The sequence below is a fragment of the Giraffa tippelskirchi genome, chromosome 1, assembly GCF_054371585.1.
Source record: "Giraffa tippelskirchi isolate mGirTip1 chromosome 1, T2T-mGirTip1v1.2.pri, whole genome shotgun sequence".
Classification (NCBI taxonomy): Eukaryota; Metazoa; Chordata; class Mammalia; order Artiodactyla; family Giraffidae; genus Giraffa; species Giraffa tippelskirchi.
The window spans coordinates 199,264,703-199,282,621 of NC_137275.1; positions in this window are offsets into that span (position 1 = coordinate 199,264,703).

A 17,919-nucleotide genomic window follows, 5' to 3' on the forward strand; every position below is an offset into this window, starting at 1 on the left:
TGTTTTCTACATCTGTGATTCTATTTCTGTTTTGTAAATAAATTCATTTGTACCATTTTTTTTTAGATTTCACATATAAATGATATATGATATTTGTCTTTCTCTGTTTCTGACTTCTTTCAGTGAGTATAACAATCCCTAGGTCCATCCATTTTGCTGCAAGTGGCATTATTTCATTCTTTTATGGCTGAGTAATATTCCATTGTATATATATACCACATCTTCTTTATCCATTTCTCTGTCAGTGAACATTTAGGTTACTTCCACATCTTGGCTATTGTAAATAGTGCTGCAGTGAACATCATTGTGCATGCATGTTTGAATTAGAGTTTTCTCTGAATATACACCCAGGAGTGGGATCATAGGATCATATGGCAACTGTATCTTTAGTTTTTTAAGGAACCTCTATACTGTTTTCCATAGTTGTTGTACCAATTTACTTTCCCACCAACAACGTAGAAGGATTCCCTCTTCTTCACACCCTCTCCAGCATTTATTATTCCTAGACTTTTGAATGATGGCCATTCTGACCAGTGTGTGATGGTACTTCATTGTAGTTTTGATTTGTTATTTCTCTAATGATTATCGATATTGGGCATCTTTTCATGTGTTTGTTGGCCATATGTATGTCTTCTTTTGGAGAAATGTGTATTTGAGTCTTCTGCCCAGTTTTTGACTAGGCTGTTTGTTTCTTTTGTTATTGAGTTATATGAGCTATTTGTAAATTAAGCTCTTGTTAGTTGTATCATTTGCAAATATTTTCTCCCAGCTCATAAGATGTCTTTTCATTTTGTTTATGGTTTCCTCTCCTCACAAAAGCTTATGTTTGATTAGATTCCATTTGTTTATTTTTGCTTTTGCTTCTATTGTAAAAGTTAATGATTTAAAAAATTTTAATGTTACATTCTGCTAATTCATTAAATTCTTCTAATATTTAAATTAATTTTATTATTGATTTTTGAGAGGTTTTCAGGTATACTATCATATCATCTACAAATAAAATTATTTTTACTTCTTCTTTACCCATTCTGATGTCTCTAATTGATTTCTCTTGTCTAATTGTATTGGCTAATACCTCTAGTACAATGTATGGCACCCCACTCCAGTACTCTTGCCTGGAAAATCCCATGGACAGAGGAGCCTGGTAGGTTCCAGTCCATGGGGTTGCTAAGAGTCGGACATGACTGAGGGAATTCACTTCCACTTTTCCCTTTCATGCACTGGAGAAGGAAATGGCAACCCACTCCAGTATTCTTGCCTGGAGAATCCCAGGGATGGCGGAGCCTGGTGGGCTGCCGTCTATGGGGTTGCACAGAGTCGGACACGACTGAAGCGACTTAGCAGCAGCAGCTAGTGCAATGTTGAATAGTAATGGATAATCCACATAGTTTTCTTATTTCCAGTCCTAGAAGAATTAATTGCCTGTAATGTTTGCTGATTAAGTAGGAAACTAGTTTTAAGAGTAAGGTGTATATTATATGCTTCCTTTGTGGCTCAGCTGGTAAATAAACCACCTGCAATGCAGGAAACCTGGGTTCGATCCCTGGCTTGGGAAGATCCCCTGGAGAAGGGAAAGCCTACCCACTCCAATATTCTTGCCTAGAGAATTCCATGGACAGAGGAGCTGTATAGTCTATGGGGTCACAAAGAGTCAAACACAGCTGTGCGACTTTCACTTTCACATATATGGACATATAATCATATTAAGAAAGAATTCTTTAATTCCTGTCTGTTTTTATGATGAATAGGTATTGATTTATTCAAAGACTTGCTCAGCTTCTTTGATTCTTTTTCTTGGCTTTATTAATATTCTGTATGACACTAATTGATTTCTAAATATTAAGCCAAATTTGCATTTCTGGAACATAACCCACTTGGTCATCATGCATTATTTTCTTAACATGGCATTGAATTAATTTTGCTAATTATTTTTTTTAATATTTTGTTTAGAATTTTGTGTCAATATTCATGAATGATGTTGACCAACAGTCTTCTTTCTTTGTACCCTATTTAGTTTAGATAGCAGTGTTATACTTGCTTCATGGAAAAAACAAGTAAGATTTCCTTCCTTTTTAATGCTTTTGATATGATGGTTTGGTAGTATTCCCCTAGGAAATTATCCAGGCCTTGTGCTTTTTCTTAGGGCAGTTATTTAATAATTTTCTTTGTTTCTTCTATGGAAATTGGTTTCTTTAAGCTTTCTAATTCTAATGGGTTTAATTTTGCTAATCTGAGTTTCCCTAGGAAATTATCCATTTGCTATAGGTGCTCAAATTTATTTGAATGGAAGTCTGCAAAGTGGGCTTCCCTGGTAGCTCAGACAATAAAGAATCTGACTGCAGTGCAGGAGACCTTGCCTGGAGTGCAGGAGACCCAGGTTCAATCACTGGGAGGGGAAGATCCCCTGGAGAAGGGAATAGCAACCCACTCCAGTATTCTTGCCTAGAGAATTCCATGGACAGAGGAGCCTGGTGAGCTACAAGTTCATGGGGTCACAAAGAGTTAGACATGACTGGGCGACCAACATTAACACTGCAAAGTAGTCCTATATGGTTTTTAAAGGTTTCTTGTCTCTGGTTATTCTCCCTTGTTGATATTAATTTAAAATGTGACTTAAGAGAAATCTAATATGATGGGTGAAGGAACAAAAGGAGACTTTCTTGTTATTCTTGGTATGTTTTTATACTCCTTTTCTTTTTCAGTGGAAATGTTCATGTATTCCTTATATAATTTTTTAAAAAGCAATATGAACAAAAGAATGAAGCCCAGAAGGGATATAGACACATGCATGCACACAGAGGGGTGGTATCTAACTGGTAAGTGTCTACTATATGAGATCTATGTATGGCTCAATCACCCTCCTTGATAAAAATTAATGTGCCAAGGTCCATTTGAGTCAGCCAATTCTTTTAAAAATTATATTTGTATCTAAGGCACATTTTGAAAATGACTGCCTTATTAGTTAGAGCACATTTTCAATGTGCATACTGACCCCATTTCTCCATCTCAACAGAAAGCCTCTCCATGAGCTTAGATATAGATTTCTCCCATAGTAGAGGCAGAGTCCTTTGGTTATATCAGATGCTCAAAAATTGATGATTGATCATTACTTTGACATAATAATAATACCTTCCATTTTCATGATGTTTTTCAGGCATTCAAAGCACTTTTACAGATTTTCGTATTTGACTCTCACAATATCTCTGTTAGGTAGACTTGGCAGGGTATCTTCATTTTACAGTCGAAGAAAAAGTCCCAAAGAGATTATGTGGCTTTGCTAAGGCCATCTGGCTGACATGGGGCAAGGGGAGTACTGGCACCAAGTCTACTCTTCTTTATACTGCAGTGCTCATCACAAGCTGACTTCTCCTAGGCTGTGCTTTAATAGTATGCCCCATCACAATGCTTGCTAAATTGATAATGTCAATAACAGCAGTGTTATATAGGCAAAACAATTTAGAAATTGTGCTTTTAAGGGCTCACTCAGACTTAAGAGGGTAATTATATAATGACTTAGGAAACCCAGCCACTTTAAAAAGACTTTCTACAATGGCCGAAACAATCTTTGATGCTAAGCAAAGGAATAAAGTACATTGTATTGCTTAGCATTTTTATTTAGCTGAAAGTACATTTTTAGACATTCTACCTCCATTCATTCAACAAATATTTATTGAGTGCCACTTATGTGTCAATCTCTGTTCTCAACAATGAGGATACAGCAGTGGACAAAGCAATGTCTCTGTTCTCAGAGCTCACATTCTAGTGGAAGGAGACAGACAACAAATGAATGAATATACATCATGAAAAATGCTGTGGAGGAAGATAAATTGGGAAATGGGGCTTAAAATGGAATTGCCAGGGAAGGTGTCTGTGATAAGAAGACATCTGAGCAGGGATGGAAAAGAATTTAGAGAATGAGTCTTATAGAAGAAACAGCTCCAAACAGAAAGACCCTAGAGCAGGAGAGAATTCTGCCATTCTTTTCTTTTTAATTTTTTAATTGAGATATAGGTAAGATGCACTATTTCATAACTTACAGGTGTGTAGCATCAATTCAGCTCAGTCGCTCAGTCATGTCTGACTCTTTGTGACCCCATGGACTGCAGCATGCCAGGCTTCCCTGTCCATCACCATCTCTCGGAGCTTACTCAAACTCATGTCCATTGAGTTGGTGATGCCATCCAACCATCTCAACCTCTGCCATCCCCTTCTCCTCCCGCTTTCAATCTTTCTCAGCATCAAGGTCTTTTCCAATGAGTCAGTTCTTCGCATCAGGTGGCCAAAGTATTGGAGTTTTAGCTTCAGCATCAGTCCTTCCAATGAATATTCAGGACTGATTTCCTTTAGGATGGACTGGTTTGATCTCCTTGCTGTCCAAGGGACTCTCAAGAGTCTTCTCCAACACCACAGCTCAAAAACACCAATTCTTCAGTGCTCGGCTTTCTTTATAGTCAGAGCCTTTTTTTTAGAAGTCAGATCACGGTCAGGTAACGATGTTCTTGTAACTCTCTACCAAACAAATGTTATTCTGTGTTCTGACAAGAAAAGGCAAGGTCCCAAGGCTCAACTTTCACCCTCCAAGATCCAGGTCCTGGCTAAGAGGAAGCAGATCTCAGTTGGCGGCTACCTCAGGAACAGGTCCCCAGACTCTGCCCAGCTGTCATCAACTGAAGGAGACAGGTGCCCAACTCAACTGACCCTCAGGCTCCTCAGGCCACTCAAACCATGTGATCTAAGTCCTTCAGACTGTGACTCGGGCAGACTTCATTGCTATTAGGTTGCAGCAGCAGGGATGAGGGGAAATTCACTGCTGCCTCAAGGCCTGGGCCCGGCCAGTGGGCAGCCTGGGCTCTGGAGCCCAGCAAAACACAGTCCCCAGACTGTTCCCTGGGGCCCCCAGCTCACCTGCTGGCCCAAGACTGGGTGAGCTGGAGGCCCCAGGGGAGAAGGGTGGGATTCGCCTCTTATCTCACTCTGCCTGACGACCACCACTCTACCAGCTGTTGGGTGAATGGCCCACCAACAGTTGCTTGCTTGGAGGAGGGGCCCACTGTGGTGCTGACCAATGGCTAAGAGACTGTTAGTGCTTTCGAGGTAACTGTTACCTGGTAATGAAGTGGGGGGTTATGGCAAACAATGACTACATGCCAAGAGCCGCACACTGCCTGCTCTATTACACTTTCTCTTATATTTGCTCTATGCTAAGGAAACATCTAGGATATTTAGTATCTTTGTGTTACTGAGCTCCCAATCTGATGATCTCCAAACTCAAAACCCAGTGACCTAAAACAACCACCATGTTATTATCTTATGATTCTGTGGATTGACTGAACTCAATTGGGCAGTTCTTGCTGGTCTTTCTTGATGTATCTCAGGCAGCTGGTGGGGTTCAAGTCATCTGGAAGCTTCTGGTGATGCAGAAATGGCTAAGTTTCCCTCCTTTCCCATGTGGTTTTGTGAGGCTTCCCAGGTGGCACTAGTGATAAAGAACCCACTTGCTAATACAGGAGATGTAAGAGACATGAGTCCAATCCTTAGGTCAGGAAGATCCCCTGAAGGAGGAAATGGCCACCCGCTCCAGTACTCTTGCCTGGAGAATCCTATGGACTGGTGGGTTACAGTTCATAGGGTCGCAAAGAGTCGGACATGACTGAAGCTACTTAACATATCCATGTGATTTTAGGGCTTCTCCTCTTCATGTGGCTTTTCTACACGGCTGCTTGGGCTTCCTCATACCATGGCAGTTAGGTTCCAAGAAGAAAACTGAAGCTTTTCTTAAAGGTTAGGCCCAGAATTGGCACAGCATCATTTCTACTTTACTCTGTTTCTTAATAGTCACAGCCAATCCAGATTCAGCGAGGGAGGCGACTGCACAAGTACACAAAACTGAAACGTGTCATTCATTGAGAGCCATCTTTGGAGATCAGTTGTAACACCTTCTCATCCTGCATTATTGTTCTGTGTGTTTACTTTTGTTAGATCACCTAATAGAAAACTTATAAGACATACCAGAACAAAGTGTTATGCAATCACAAAAAAAGGAAATGGCTAACACTTTCTGGTAGGGAAATAATAACCTTGAAAGAAAGGAGAATTTAAAGCTAAATCTTGAGTGATGAATAGTCTCCCTGGGCAGATTAGATAGACGAAACAGCACGTGTGAGGTTGCTGATGCATGAAGAAGTCAGGGGTGTTTGGGGAACAAAAATTTTAAAAGCATGTGAGAAGGTACAGGAGGTAGCAGAACAAAATGGAGAGGAAAGCTGAGGTTCGATTGAGAAAGTGTAGGTTCTACCTGCAAATGAGTTAGCCAAAGTTTGAGTTTAAAATGTATCTCCAGAGAGCCAAGTTTGCCCAACTCTGACACCAAGTGCAATGAGTTCACCAAACTATAAGGTCAGAGGAAGGAAACAGTTCCCATAAGACTGCTCTCACTTCAGATACCTGCCACAACTTGAGGGTCTTCAGGGCCACCCTTATTTCAGACTAGCTGACTACAAATTTGGGGGTTCTTACAACCACAGTTCGGTTCAATAATTCACTAGAATGACTCACTGAACTCAGGAAAATGCTATATTTATTATTAGAGTTTTATTACAGTGAGATGATACAAATTAGAACCAGACAAAGGAAGAGACACATAGAACAGACTCTGGGGAAAAGGGGGATTGAAACATGAAGTTTCCATATCCTTAGGAATATGTTACCCACCTAGCACCAACGTGTGGCAATATACATGGAATGCTGTCAACTCAGGAAACTCATCTGAGCCTTTGGTATTCAGAGCTTTACTGGGGTTTGATCACATATTACCCGTATGGCTGACTTGCAGTCTCCAGCTCCTCTGGAGGTCGGAACTGATGCGGCCCATCCAATCACATTATTAGATTACTAGACTATCAAAGACTCTCTTACCAAGTGGGACATTCCAGGGAACACCCCCAAGCAGGCCAGACCTCTGTATGGGTAAAGTTAATTCCTCAACATACAACACACCATCTGTACTTTGGAATATATGTCAGGAGTATAGGCTTCAGAGTTTGCTGAGATTTCCTGCCCCATGTGGTTGCAGTTGCCATGAACTATAAATACCCTGGTTCTGTTCTCTCTCTGGGAACACTGTGGGATTGTGCTTTTGTTTGGCCTTCTGACTTGCCTTAGTTGAAGAAATGCAAGTAGAAGTGATGAGCAGGTAAAGCTTTAGAAGTCAATGTAAGATTCATCATGTACCCTTTCTTCCACTTCAGGAATTGTGGAAACGTGTGTTGAGATTGAGGTTCCATCTGCCTGGGCTCCTGGGCCCCTAGAAAGAACTAGTGTCTTCTCCCCAAACTCATACTTGAAGTGTGAGTGAGAAGTAAACCTGGGTTGTGTTAAACTGCTGCGATTCGAGGACTGTTTGTCACCACAATGCATCTTACTCTATCCTGACATTATACTCTGGGTTATCTTGGGCAAGTTATTTAGCTTCTCTGTGCCTTAGTTTCTTCCTGTAAAATGAGGATACCTACCTCTCAGGGTTATGAAGAGAACAAGTGAGTTATATCAATACATTGTATTACTTTGCTAGAGCTGCCATAACGAGGTACCACAGTCTGAGTAAGCTTACACAACACAAGTTTGTTTCCTCATAGTTTTGGAGACTGCAAGTCTAAGCCCAAGGTGTTAGCAGGATGGTTTCCTTCCAAGGCTTCTTTCTGGGCCTTGTGATGGGTGCCTTTTCCCTCTGTCTTCAAAAGGACTTCCCTCCATGCATGTCTATATCCTATTCTCTTTTTCTTACAAGGACACCAGTCATATTGAATTAGAACCAACCCTAATGACCACTTTTTACTTAATTACCCCTTTAAAAACCCTATTTCCAAATACAGTCACATTCTGAGGTCTTAGGGCTTCAAGATATGAATTTGGTGGGGAACATAATTTAGCCCATAAAACAGATGGAAAGCATTTAAAGTATACAGCACATAGCACACTGTTAATACTCAATAAATTTATTATTGTTACTACTATCATTATCTTTTATATATACTGATAATAAAATACATTCAAGGCATAGTGTTACTTGAAGAAAGTTGCTAAATAATAGGTTGATAGTATCCTTATTTATTTAATTAATTAATTAATAAACAAGTAAATAGTGTTGTGCACTTAGGAAAAACAACCTAAAAATATGGCCAGTTTGAGAAGGCTACATACTGCATGACTCCAGTGATCTGATATTCTGGAAAAGGCAAAACTACCAAGACATTAAAAACATCAGTAGTTGTCATAGGTTAGGGGAACATAGGGAGGGATGAATAGGTGAAGAACAGAGAATTTTTAGAGCAGTGAAACTATTCAGTATGATACTATAATTGTGGATACATTTGCCTGAATACATAAAATTTACACCATCAAGAGTGATCCACATGTGATCTATGGGCTTTGGGTAATAATGATGTGTCAGTGTAGGTTCACTGATTCATAGACTGTGTATTGTGCACTGTGTTTATAGTGTAACAAATATAACAGTCTAGCAGGGAATCTTGATAGTAGGGAGGTTGTGCTTGGTGAGGGGAGAGAGTATATTGGAAATCTCCGTACATTCTGCTCAATTTTGCTGTGAATCTAAAATTGCTATAAAACATTGTCTACTAAAATTTTTTTAAATACAAAAAATGCTAAACTGTTAATGGTGACTTTTTCCACTCATTTTATTTCACTTGTTAAACCATATTATTGAGGTATGATTGAGATAGAAGAAGCTTTACAGATTTAATGTATAAAATGTGATCAGTTCGGTGAAAAGTATACACCCATGACTGTATCACTACAATCTATGCCATTAATATATCCATTCCTTTCAAAAGCTTCTTATGCACTGTTTATTTATTTCAATTAAAAAATAAAAAGATTTTTGCCATGCCTAGTAGCTTGGGGGGGGTCTCAGTTCCCCGACCAGAGACTGAAGAGTGAAGGACTGTAATCCTAACAAATAGTCTATGAGGGAACTCCCTTTTCATGTTTGTTTGTTTTTTTTAATTAAAATTTTTTTCTTCCTTTTTTTTTTTTTACTGCTAGGTCTTCACCGCGGCATGCAGCTTTCTCTAGTTGTGGCATGGGGGCTTAGGTGTCCTGTGGCATGTGGGATCTTAGCTATCTGATTAGGGATTGAACCCATATCCCCTGCATTGGAAAGTAAATTCTTTACCACTGGACTACCAGGGAAGTGCCTTTCTTCCAGTTTTTTGAGATATGATTGACATACAGTACTCTATAAGTTTAAGGTGTACAGCATAATAATTTGACTTATATACATCTGTAATTTGCCTGCAATGCAACAGACCTGGATTCAATCCCTGGGTTGGAAAGATACTCTGGAGAAGGGAATGGCTATCCACTCTGGTATTCTTGCCTGGAGAGTCCCATGGATAGAGGAGCCTGGCAGGCTACAGTCCATCCAGTCACAAGAGCCAGATAGGACTGAGGGACTAACCCTTTCATTTTCACTTTCTTTACATACATCTAATGAATTTTTTTTGGAAGGAGGTGGGAAGTTGAAGGGCAAATTATGAGAATTTTTTTGCCACAGGGTTTGAGTTTTTTAAATTTTTTGTGTTCATAAATTTATAATTGGAAAAAATTATGTGTGAGAAAACAGAAATACAGGATGGCCAACTCTTTGGGATGAATAATCAAAGACAAACGTGGCAGAATCCACACCCTGCACTTCTGTCTTATCCAGGCCTGACACACAGCTGATGCTCAACAAAAGCTGGTGAGATTGTCACTGCTTGTTAATAGTCTCAGGCAGCATAAAGTCTCTAGGAAATACTCTACAACGGAAGGACCCGTGCTCTCAGTAATTCCTGGCTGGGACCGAGAACTCCAAAAGAAAAGATGGTGACTCTGAGAAACAAAGACCTCTTTGCCTGTGTGGAGGGTGTTCAAATATCACAAGCAGAGTCCTTGGAGGAGAGCCAGACACCAGGCCCAGAACAGGCAGGAGCTGGGGAACCATAGGGTAGGGTGAGTGTTTCTGAGCCAATGTACAAGAAAGTAAACCTACTGGACTTTTTCCCTTTGAGATAATCATATTTTTTCTAAAATATGAAAGTAGCTTGGACTTTAGACTTAGGGTCTGGTTTCAAATTCCAGCTTTACTACTTGTCATCTTTGTGATGTTAGACAGACTTTTAAGGTCTTTTCACTATAATTTCCTCATGAATAAAACAGTGATAACACCTATCTTTCAAGATCCTTCTAAGGATTTCCAGGCATAATGTGATTGCTCAGCTAATTAATGGATTGAAGTGTGTGTACAGGAAGTGAACATCAATGGGGTGAACTTGAGGGATTTCTAAGTAGGAACTGGGAGACAGAGAGGATGAGGGAAATTAGGACAAACCTTCCATGTAGTTGACTGGGTCCTAGAGGGCGTTTAGTTCTATTTATAAACATCTATAATTGTGAGTCTAATATAACAAATTTAAAAATATTCTCAAGGAGAATAAGCTAGTCTCCTATGAAGGAAAAACGGACTCTTCAGGTACCAAGTAAAGAAGGAGATGAAAGACTTCTGGTGGTTCTAGGGGTGGCAGGGCAGAGGTCTGTTATACTGGGAGAGGCCTGAATGGCTCAGAGCATGGGCTTGGTTGACAATTTAGCGATTGGAGATGAGGCTTTGGAGTAAGAAAACTTCTGAAGTAGTTATTCCTGATAGTTACAGTGATTCTTACAAAAAACATCTGTGGCTAACTCTAGAGGAAGCCCCTCACCATCTCTGAGTGATCCAGGCAGCTTCTGATTTCCACAGTATTTCCAAAAGCCAATTGTAGCTTTGACTGACAAATCCCCGAATGGGAGCTAAATCTCATGACCATTTCCTTAATTTAAAACTCTCTTCTAATAATTACTCGAGTGTGAAAACATGTGTATCTAGAGTCTTATATGCAAGCATTTATTGAAAATGGTGAAGCATGGGAAATGCCAAAGTTTCCATTAATAGAAAACTCATTAAGTACACTCTAGTACTCTTGCCTGGAGAATCCCATGGACGGAGGAGCCTCGTAGGCTGCAGTCCATGGGGTCGCTAGGAGTCGGACACGACTGAGCGACTTCCCTTTCACTTTTCTCTTTCCTGCATTGGAGAAGGAAATGGCAACCCACTCCAGTGTTCTTGCCTGGAGAATCCTAGGGACGGGGGAGCCTGGTGGGCTGCCGTCTGTGGGGTCACACAGAGTCAGACACAACTGAAGTGACTTAGCAACAGCAGTATGCTAATTATTGATTTATCATCTTAATCTTCAAATTCATCCTTAATTACCTGCTCCACAAAAGTGGATCTGAGCCCTTTAAATCATTTTCCTTTACCAGTGGAAGGTTTCAAACTGTGGTAATGGTGGGTGCTAGAAGGACACTGAAAGAGAAAGAGATTTTATCCTGCCTCGTTCTGGGGTACATTGTCACCAGACTCCTGCAGAGCATAAGCAGACTTACTCCAAGTGTTTTTTTCTGTACTATTTTCTGGGCTTCTGCTTTTTCCAGCTGTCAACATGGGCAGTGGGCCAGGAGCCCCAGAATGCATGGTCCTATGTCTCAGCCCAGGCAGCTGCTCCTGGCACTCTCTTCTCCTGCCCTCTGTGGGCACACACTAGAACCCTATGAGACTAGCCATCTGGTGGGCCAGCCAGCCATGCAGTGTCTGGAGGCTCCTCAGCCCAAGTACACATAGAATTGTGTGTATACACACAAGTGTGCTGTGTTCCTGCAGAATGTGATCTCCTCAGCTCCGGCTCCAGCAGTGTCAACAGTGGCACTTCCTGTGTGGACCCCCCTCTCCCATCAGCCTTTAGTCATGTAGGCCCTGGGGTGCTGTTCTTGCTTTCCCAGTGATTGTGGACCATCTCTGACCCAGCAAACTTCTCAACCATCCAATGGGCTATAACCACACCTTCCTCAGTGTAGTCTAAACTCCCTTCCAACTTTGTTTGTCCTTAGATACCCTTCCTCAGTCCTAGGGCACCACTGAGAATTCTGTTACTACCTTATAGTCATTCTACTATTATAGGTTAATACTTCTCTATATTAAGCTTCCCTGCTTGTATTACCGTGTTTCTGTCTCTTGATTGGACCCAGATCCTGATGGCTCAATGGTAAAGAACTCGCCTACCAATTAAGGAGACATAAGAGACATGGGTTCTATCCCTGGGTCAGAAAGTTCCTCTGGAGGAGGGCATGGCAACCCACTCCAGAATTCTTGTCTAGAGAATTCCATGGATAGAGGAGCTTGGTGGGCTACAGTCCATGGGGTCACAAAGAGTTGGACACAACTCAAGTGACTTTGTGTGCACACATGCAAATTACATACAGTGGAGTACTTTGTGGCCACTAAAATGATGACATAGATGATTATATTTATTGACACAGAACTATGTCTATGACAATGTTGAATGAAAAAAGCAGATAGGTAATATCATATGTTTGTACACATGTGTGAAGAAGACTAGAAGAATGCTTAGAAAATGTGAGCAGTGATTATTTGTGGATGGTGCTATTTCAGATGAGTTTTACTTTGTGTTTTTCATAGTTTTAATTTCTTTCAGTGAGCATGTATAATTTCACCCAAGCAATAAAGCTGATTTCTCCCAACTCTCAAAAACCATGAATTTAAAAGATAAAATCCCAACTCCTAACCACAGCACATAAAGTTATTCAAGGTCTGGCCCCTTCCTGTTGGTATAGCCCCATATTTTACCATTCTACAGAGAAATTCTAGTTAATGCAAAGCTTCCAATTTTATAGCTGTGGGTCTTTGCACATGTAATTCTTCCTTGAATGGCTCAATCATTCATCAAAGCCTTCCATTCTAGAGCCTTTCCCAATTAATTCCCCCTAACCTTGTGTTAAGGTGTTAGGTTCATCAAAGGACATGTGGCTAGAGGACTTAGCAGTAGAAGAGATTGTTTGAACCTCTGCTGGTGCAGGATCTCTGTCCTTCCTTGGTGGACAGACTCTTCACCATGTGGCAAGGTCTCAAGCTGAGCACCTAAAACTCACCAATGACCAGATAAGACTAAACTATGTCAACAACAAAGAGTGACCAGACTTCCATCAGATGGTACTAACAGATCCCATTGCTGCCTTTGTATTTTCACTTTAACTCAGCCCTTCCCAGATTCTACTGTGTACAGACATTTTTTAGGGACCTTGTAAAGTGCAGATTCGGATTCAGTAGCTCTGTGGTGGGCCTGAGATTGTGCCTTTCTAAAAAGGTCCTGGGTGATTTGCAGCTGCTGGTTCACAGATCATCCTTAGAGAGTGAGATGAGAGCTTATTTTTAATACATTTCTAAAATTTAATCTAAGCAGAAAAGCAGCCTTATTTCAACATCTTAGTCAATTCAAACTTAGCTTGGACACAATATAGCTTTCAGTCCACAAAATTATGTTTTTTACGGGTCTAAGTATACCATTTTCCCTACTCGTGTCTCAGTGAGCACTCCCTCACAAAATTCTATTGGTGATATAATTACAGACCCCTACTTAGATTCCTCTTAGGGATCTTCTGAGAACTGTGCCTTAAATGTACAATGTCTGTTCCCAGCTTGCATAGCTCTTGAAGGAGCAAAACCATGTCCTGCTCATACCTAAGCTGTTAGCTCAGTGTTTAGCAAAAAGCATTATGGTTAGGAGTATAAACTCACATTCCTGATCCCAGAAGTACCACTTACTGAAGCATTAATCTCATGGCATTAATTAATTAGTACATTAATTAACAATAATACATACATCAATTAATGTACATGCCATACATACATGGCATTGTAACCTGGAGATGGAAGAAGCATTCACCTCTTCTGGTTGTTGTAAGGATTAAACAGAAAATATTTAGAAAGATTTAGTACCTAGTAAGCCCTATATAAAATTCAGCTATGATTATTAGCAGATGTAGAATATGAATCTTACAGATAAAAGAAACAGTGTCACATCCATTTAATCATGTAAATGTATTAATTAACTTGCACACATTAATTAGTTTATTGCATTTTTATTTTACTTCTAACACATGCAAAATTGTCAGGAGCATGTTCATGCAAAGAAGAAACTCACACAACAAATATTTCCTGGATGAAAAGCACTTTTGCAAGCACTGAAGATGAGGCCATAAAGAAGAGAAGGAGAGGACAGAAAAATGAATTAGATAAGATTCTTCACCTTAGGGAGGAGAAATAAGAATAAGAATTATAATACAAGGTAAAACAATCCAACACTGCAAGAGGGGTGCCAGTAACATGTTCATGCTAATCATCACTTGAGGGGAATTCTGTTTGTTACCTGCCCAGCCATCCATTCCTATCTGCTGGTATTGGAAACATTTTCATTGGGGATCCACTCCGTTCACTCAGCTTCAGTTGAGGAGGCTAACTCCAGCTTGACCTGGTGAACTAGGCCCTTTCCTTTCTAGCTTGTCTCATAACTATAAGGATTTTAAAATGTCACTACTGGGACTATCTACAGAATGAAGCAGATCAAAGGGAAGAAAATATAACAAAGAGATGGCAAGTGGCGGAACGAGAGGTCAGGTCCTGGTACGGTTTGTCAGTGACCTAGCTATGCCTGATACACTCTTGGACTTTTTTCTTGAGCCAACAAATTCCTTTGTTTTAATTATATGATTTCTGTTGCTCACAACTGTAAGAATCCAGAATAAATGTGGAACCTAGAAGTTCTAAATTCCAAATTATTTTATTCAGACCTGATTAAAATTACAACCAAGACCAACATTTTAATAGTAGGACAGAGAATAAAAAACTGTTCTTTTGACATGAGTGCCTGAAAATATAAAGCACTGTTGTAGCCAGTAACATATTGACATAAGAAAACTGGAAAGAACCTCAGTGACACCAAGAATACAAATATTTGTTGGTATTCTGTTTCTGGTCATCATAAATAGATTTTGATCAGCTTGGAGTTCTCCTGCAACATCCTGATTCTTTTTATTTTTTAATTAATTTATTTTTTAATTGAAGGATAATTGCTTTACAGAATTTTGTTGTTTTCTGTCAAACCTCAACATGCTGACCTCAGCATCCTGATTCTGAATTATTTATGATTCTATAACCCCTAACTTGGGCTTCCCTAATAGCTCAGTTGGTAAAGCCTGCAATGCAGGAGACCCTGGTTCAATTCCTGGGTTGGGAAGATCCCCTGGAGAAGGAAAAGGCTACCCACTCCAATATTCTGGCCTGGAGAATTCCATGGAGTGTATAGTCTGTGGGGTCGCAAAGAGTTGGACATGACTGAGCGACTTTCACTTTCACTTTTCACTTTCAACCCCTAACTTTGAAACTGTGTACTTGCTTTATTCATTTGCTGTGGCAAACTGAATTTGAATCCACTTATACTTGGTGACAACTAAGCCAGGAACTATGAGTTCACTGATATTACCACAATTAATTCAACTGACACAAAAGACAGATGAGATATTCTTAGAGTCAGGAAACACATTTTTGTTCTTGTATATATTATTCAAGTAGAAACCATTGTAAAATAATACAATTTTTCAACCTTTTAAAATTTACTTCTTCGGTTTTATCTTCCCATAAACCATATGAGGAACACAGGATCAATTTAATTACCCTAATTTTACAGAGGAGAAAAGTAAGCAAAGAGGGAGCAACAATCCAGTGGCAAAACAGAGTGTGTGGAATGTAACTCTTTGATGATTCACAAAAACTCACACCATCTACAGCCTCACTGGTCCCTCTTCCTTGGCCTTCACCCAAGTGTTGCTCTCTGAATGTAGTCAAAGGTAATAAAGGTATATGCTTTTAAATTCTCTGATCTTTCTGTGAATCTTAAGTCAATCTGGAAGATTTAGTGTATTTTGTTTTATTATTCCTAATGGAATTTGTCTATTAATTAACTCAGGGTAATTTACATTTTATTTGGTCATAGCAAACACCCTCTGCCAAGAACACAAGAGATGATTCTACACATGGACATCACCAGATGGTCAATACCAAAATCAGATTGATTATATGCTTTGCAGCCAAAGATGGAGAAGCTCTATACAGTCAGCAAAAACAATACCTGGAGCTGACTGTGGCTCAGATCATGAATTCCTTATTGCAAAATTCAGACTTAAATTAAGTAGAGAAAACCACTAGGTCATTCAGGTATGATCTAAATCAAATCCCTTATGATTATACAGTGGAAGTGACAAATAGATTCAAGGGATTAGATCTGATAGACAGAGTGCCTAAAGAACTATGGACAGAGGTTCGTAACATTGTACAGGAGGCCGTGACCAAAACCATCCCAAAGGAAAATAAATGCAAGAAGGCAAAGTGGTTGTCTGAGGAGGCTTCACAGATACCTGAAGAGAGAAGAGAAGCAAAAAACAAGGGAGAAAGGGAAAGATAACACCCAATTGAATGCAGAGTTCTAGAGAATAGCAAGGAAAGAAAAGAAGGCCTTTTTAAGTGAACAAACAATGCAAACAAATAGAGGAAAACAATAGAATGGGAAAGACTGAAGATCTCTTCAAAAAAATTGGAGATAACAAGGGAAAATTTCATGCAAACGGGCGTCATGAAGGATAGAAATGGCAAGGACTTAACAAGCAGAAGAGATTAAGAAGAGGTGGCAAGAATATACACAAGATCTGTACAGAGAAGGTCTTAATGACCTGGACAGCCACAATGATATGATTACTCACCTAGAGCCAGACATCCTGGAATGTGAAGTTAAGTGGGCCTTAGGAAGCATTACTATGAACAAAGTTAGTGGAGCAAGTGATGGAATTCTGGCTGAGTTATTTCAAATCCTAAAAGATGATGCTATTGAAGTGTTGTTGCACTCAACATGCCAGCAAATTTGGAAAACTCAGCAGTGGCAACAGGACTGGAAAAGGTCAGTTTTCATTCCAATCCCAAAGAAGGGCAATGCCAAAGAATGTTCAAACTACTGCATAATTGTGTTCATTTCACATGCTAGCAAGGTAATGCTCAAAATCCTTCAAGCTAGGCTTCAACAGTATGTGAACTGAGAAGTTCCAGATGTAAAGCTGGATTTAGAAAAGGAATCAAAAGGGGAACCGGAAATCAAATTGCCAACATCCATTGGATCATAGAAAAAGCAAGAGAATTCCAGAAAAACACCTGCTTCATTGACTATGCTATAGCTTTTGACTGTGTGGATCACAACAAACTGTGGAAAATTCTTAAAGAAATGGGAATGCCAGACCACCTTACCTGCCTCCTGAGAAACCTGTGCGCAGGTCAAGAAGCAACAGTTAGGACCAGACATGGAACAACAGACTGGTTCCAAATTGGGAAAGGAGTACATCAAGGCTATATACTGTTACCCTTCTTATTTAATTTATATACAGAGTACATCATGCAAAATGCCCAGGCTGGATGAAGCTCAAGCTGGAATCAAGATTGCTAGGAGAAATATCAGTAACCTCAGATATGCAGATGACACCACCCTAATGGAACAAAGTGAAGAGGAACTAAAGAGCCTCTTAATGAAGGTGAAAGAGGAGAGTGAAAAAGTTGGCTTAAAACTCAACATTCAAAAAACTAAGATCATGGCATATGGTCCATCACTTCATGGCAAATAGATGGGGGTTTTCCCATCTATTTCCATTTTTTTAAATGGAAACAGTGACAGTGTTTTCTTGGGCTCCAAAGTCACTGAGGATGGTGACTGCAGCCATGAAATTAAAAGATGCTTGCTCCTTGGAAGAAAAGCTATGACAAACCTAGACACCATATTAAAATACAGAGACATCACTTTGCCAACAAAGGTCCATCTAGTCAAAGCTATGGTTTTTCCAGTAGTCAGATACCGATGTGAGAGTTGGACCATAAAGAAGGCTGAGCACCAAAGAATTGAAGCTTTCAAACTGTGGTGCTGGAGAAGACTCTTG